Source organism: Callorhinchus milii, unplaced genomic scaffold (genome assembly GCF_018977255.1).
Source record: "Callorhinchus milii isolate IMCB2004 unplaced genomic scaffold, IMCB_Cmil_1.0 Scaffold20, whole genome shotgun sequence".
In the NCBI taxonomy this organism is placed as follows: Eukaryota; Metazoa; Chordata; class Chondrichthyes; order Chimaeriformes; family Callorhinchidae; genus Callorhinchus; species Callorhinchus milii.
In genome coordinates this window covers 12620516-12625708 of record NW_024704761.1, presented here as the reverse complement: position 1 = coordinate 12625708, position 5193 = coordinate 12620516, and positions in this window count along the sequence as shown.

Below are 5193 nucleotides of genomic sequence, written 5' to 3'. Positions count from 1 at the left end.
CCCCTTTCTCCAAGGTCTTGGAAAGAGTTGTCGCCTCCCAACTGCGCTCTTTCCTTTCCACCCATTCTCTTTTCGAACCCCTTCAGTCAGGTTTCCGTGCTGCCCATAGCACAGAAACTGCCCTGGTCAAGGTCACCAATGATATCCTGACCATCTGTGACCAGGGCTCCCTCTGTCTCCTCGTCCTCCTCGACCTATCGGCAGCATTCGATACGGTCGACCACGCTATCCTACTCCACCGCTTGTCCTCCCACCTCAACCTTCAAGGCACTGTCCTTGAATGGTTTAGGTCGTACCTTTCTCACCGTCTTCACTTGTCTCGACGAATGGCTTCTCCTCCACCCCCCGCACTGTCTCATGTGTGTCCCTCAGGGCTCTGTCCTCGGTCCCCTCCTCTTCACCCTCTATATGCTCCCCCTTGGTGACATCATCCGCAGACATGGAGTTAACTTCCACATGTATGCGGATGACACCCAACTCTACCTTTCCTCCTCTACTCTCAACTCCACGACCACCGATGTCCTGACAGCTGCCTGTCCGACATCGAGTCCTGGACGAGAGACAACTTTCTTCAGCTCAACGTGCGAAAAACCGAGGCCCTCCTGATTGGCTCACGTCAGCGCCTCCGCACCTCAGGCGCGACACCATCAGCATCCAAGGCTGCACTCTCCACCTCTCAAAGCCAGTCAGGAACCTCGGCGTTTTGTTCGACCCTGAGCTGTCCTTTCTCCCTCACATCCGCACCACAACTGGCACCGCCTTCCATCACCTCCGGAACATCGCCAGACTACGGCACTACCTCACCCCTCACGCTGCTGAAACCCTGGTCACGCCTTTGTCACCTCAAGGCTGGACTATGGGAACTCTCTCCTCGCCGGCCTTCCCGCCACCTCCCTCCACAAGCTGCAGGTCATTCAGAACTCTGCAGCTCATGTACTGTCCCGCACCAGGCTTCGGGAACACATCACTCCCACCCTCGCTCGCCTCCACCAGCTCCCCATCCTCCAGAGGATTGATTTCAAGATCCTCATCCTCACCTACAAGGCCATTCACGGCCTCGCTCCCTCCTACCTCTCCAACCTACTATCCCCCTACCTACCTGCCCGTACCCTCCGTTCCTCCGGCTCCGGTCTGCTCCACGTCCCCCGCCCCAATCGCCCTACCATCGGTGGTCGGGCCTTCAGCTCTCAGCCCCGAGGCTCTGGAACTCTATCCCCCAGTGCCTTCGCCGCTTCCTCCCTCTCCTCCTTCAAGGCCGGTCTCAAAACCTTTCTCTTTGACCGAGCCTTCAGCTCCCCTCTCGACTCTCTTCCCCCTTCTCGCTCCCTCCCATCCCTCCCCTCACCATTTCCCCCCTCCTCACTCCCTCCCCTCCCCTCACCCTGACCATTTCCCCCCTGCTCGGGTCATGACCCAACTGTGCAGCGCCTTGGGACGTCCTCCTGACGTGAAAGGCGCTTTATAAATGGAATCTTGTTGTTGTTGTTGTTGTTAAAATTAGGGGTAAGCCCTTTTGCACTGAGTTGAGGAAAAACTTCTTCACTGAGTTTATGAAATTCTCTACCGCAAAGGGCTGTAGATGCTCAGTTGTTGAACATATTCAAGACTGAGATTGATAGATTTCTTGTGGAGATTGATAGATTTCTTGGGGATAAGGCGGGAGGTGGAGTTAGAATAGATCAGCCATGATCTTATTGAATGGCAGGGCAGGCTCGAGGGGCCGAATGGCCTACTCCTGCTCCTAATTCTTATGTTCTTATGTAAATAAGGGTAGTACATCTTATTGATTGGTCGGTAGATCAGTAGATATGGTTCGCCATTAGATTGGGAGGGAGGGGGTGGGGGGGTGGGTGGAAATTGGAGGGGGGGGTGACCGCAGAGCAGATTCCCTTGATTTTGGATTGAAGGAAATCCAGCATCTCCTCACAGTGAAGGTTGGAGGAGATGACCTGCGCGGGGTGGCGGGGGGAACGGAGGAGTCGGGATATGGTAGAAAACTGAAGCCTGGGGTTGTTTTTCGCCTCCAGGGTTATCCTGGAGTAGAAGGACAACTTGGCCGAGGCTGGAGTGGAGCGGTAGGTTTTGAGGAGGTCCAGCAAGATTTGTCGGTGGACCGTTAGGCCAGATTTGAGGCAGGTGAGTTCAGCAGCCCGCACCTGGCTCTTCAGTGAGTGGAGGTGAGTGGTGAACCAGGGGGAGGAGTGAGAGTAGGAGACAGTACGGGAGGTGGTGGGGCAAGAGTGTCGAGTGTGGAGGAGAGTGTGTTGTGGTGGAGGGTGAGAGGAGAAGAGGGGTCAGTGAGGGTTGAAGGCCAGAGGGAGAGGAGTTCAGAGGACGCCAAGGCAGCGGTTAGGGATTGTGGGGGTAACTTCTTCCAGGGGCGGTAGAAGATGGTGGTGGGTCTGGTGGAGGTGGGGAGGGGGGTGGAGGTGGAGGTGGTGAAGGAGATGAAGTGGTGATTGGAGATGGCCTTGTCGGTAATGGTGGTATCCGAGACACTGAGGCCCCGGGTGATCACCAAATCGAGTGTGTGGCCGTGACTGTGAGTGGCGGAGTTGATGCAGAGGGAGAGGTTGAGCGAGGAGAGCAGGGAAGAGAAGTCCGAGGAGATGGAGCAGGAGGGCGTGAAGTGCAGGTTGAAGTCGCCCGGGATGGTGAGGCAATCAGAGCAGAGGCAGAGAGATGTTAGTAGGGTAGAAATATCGGACATGAAGGTGGGAGAGGTTTTAGGGGCCGGTAGAGGAGGAGGATTTTGAGTGGGAGAGCATAAGGTGCTCGAAAGAGGGGAAAGAGCCAGAGGAGTAGGGGGATAGTCCTCTAGCTCTTTGCAAGCGAGAGACCCGAGTTCAATTCCCAGCAGAGGGCGAAACCTTGGGCAAGTTTCCTTACTCCACACAGAGCCTAATAATAATCCCTCCAAAACCCAAAACAACAATAAATTGGTCATTTTCAATCTACGACTGTTTGTGGGACATTGCTGTGCGCAATTGGCTGTCGCGTTCGCCCACAAATATACAGTCAATTCACTTTACAGTGTGTTCTGTGAAGCGCTTTGGGACGTCCTCCCGACGTGAAAAGCGCTATATCAAATGCAAGGATTATTATTATTATAGGGCAAGTGGTGCCCTTGAGATAAGGGCTACACCACCGCCACGGCAGTTGGGGCGAGGGATGTGGTGGGAGGTGTAGCCGGGTGGTGTGGCCTCCATGAGGGCGAAGGTGTCGCCTGGGGTGAGCCAGGTTTCCGTTAAGGCCATGATGTCAACGCTCTCATCAAGGATGAGATCGTTGATGACCAGGGCCTTGTTACAGAGGGAGCGGACATTTTGTAGTCCGATGTGGACGGAGTGGTTGACAGAAGGGTGTGTGGGAGGGGAGGGGGGTCCAGGTTGTGAGGCAGGGGTGGGGAGAATGCGGGTGAGGGAGGAGAGGTTGGCGCCCCGGGTCTGTATCCGGGGTGGCTGTCGAATGTAGTGGGGAATGGGGCAGTCGGTGTGGCTGCTGCTGGACAGCGGTGCCATGGTGAGCCCGGCCGGCGGAGGATTCCCAGGCTGGAGCAGAGGGAGGTTGTGGGAGGGTCAAGTGGGGATAGAAGGCGAGAGGGATGGAGAGAGAGGAGGACAGAGCGGGAGAGATGCAGAAGGGGGAGGGTTTGGGGGGAGCGAGGAGGGGGGAGGGAGGGAGGGAGGGGTGAGGGGGCTCGGGTCAGAGCAGCAGCTCTGCATGGGAAGGACATCCCAAGGTTAGATAGTCAGGGGTTTGGTCCTGAGGGTTGGAATCAAGAGGTGTGAGGGGTGACCGAAGGCACTGTCAAAGAGGAATGTCTTGAGATGGGCCTGAATAATGCAAGGGAGGGGATGAGGAGAACTAGATGGACCTTGGTCTCCTTTCGCCAGCAAATTCTTATGTTCTTATAATCTCTGGAAGTCCATCCCAGAATCTCTGCCTTGTCCCCTTCCTTGCATTATTCCAGGCCCATCTCAAGACAGTGCCTTCCACCATTGTGGTGGGGGACAGAAAAGCTGAAGGTCCAACCGGCAATGGGGCGGGCAGGGCATGGAGCAGGCCAGTGCCCGCCGAGTGGAGGGAGCAGACAGGTTAGTATAGTGTCAATAGGTTGCACAGGGAGTGGAGGGTGAGGATTTTAAACCAGTGGAGGCAGGCAAAGATGGGAGTGAGCCTGAACATACACCCCTAAAATGCAGCTGGAGAGAAGTCACAGATCTTATATAAGAACAGCAGATCAAACACATGAATGCATGTCTGGAGAAATGGTGCAGAAAGGAGTGCTTCAGGTTCCTGGATCATTGGGACCAGTTCTGGGGCAGGTAGGACCTGTACAAGATGGATGGGTTTCACCTGAACAGGACCAAGGTCCTCGCAGGGAGGTTAACTAGTGCTGTGAAAAACTAATTTCAAGGGAGAAGGGAATCAGGATGTAGCATCAGAGAGAAGAAACAAGTTACATAGAGGGCTGGGACACACAAATAACAATGCAATAAAGAGCAGTCCAGAAAAAGGAGGGATTTGATGCAAACGTTGCTCCCCTGTACAAAAAGGGGCAGAAGGATAAACCCGGGAGCTACAGGCCAGTCAGCCTGACGTCAGTAACGGGGAAACTTCTGGAGATTATAATCCGGGGCAAAATTAATTTTCACTTAGAAAAATATGGGTTTAATAAAGGACAGACAACATGGATTAGTTAAAGGCAAATTGTGTCTAACAAACCTGATAGAGGTTTTTGATGCAGTAACGGAGAAGGTTGTGCATTGATGTAGTTTATATGGATTTTCAAAAGACGTTTGACAAAGTGCCACATAAGACTTGTAGCAAAATAGAAGCCCCCGGTATTAAAGGGACAGTGGCAGCGGATACAGAATAACAACAACAAGATTACATTTGTATAGCGCCTTTCACATCAGGAGGACGTCCCAAGGCACTGGTCAGTCTACAGCATTTCAGACCCGAGCTGGGGTCGGGGAGAGCAGAAGGAAGGGGAAGGGGGGTGGCTGATGGCATGGTCGAAGAGGAGGGTCTTGAGTTGGGACTTGAAGGAGGCTAAGGAAGGGGCGTGGCGGAATGATTGGGGGATGGAATTCCAGAGGTTGGGGGCAGAATAGCTGAAGGTTCTCCCACTTCTCCCACCAATGGTGGGCGGGTGGGTCGGGGGATGTGGAGCAGGCCAGAGCCGGC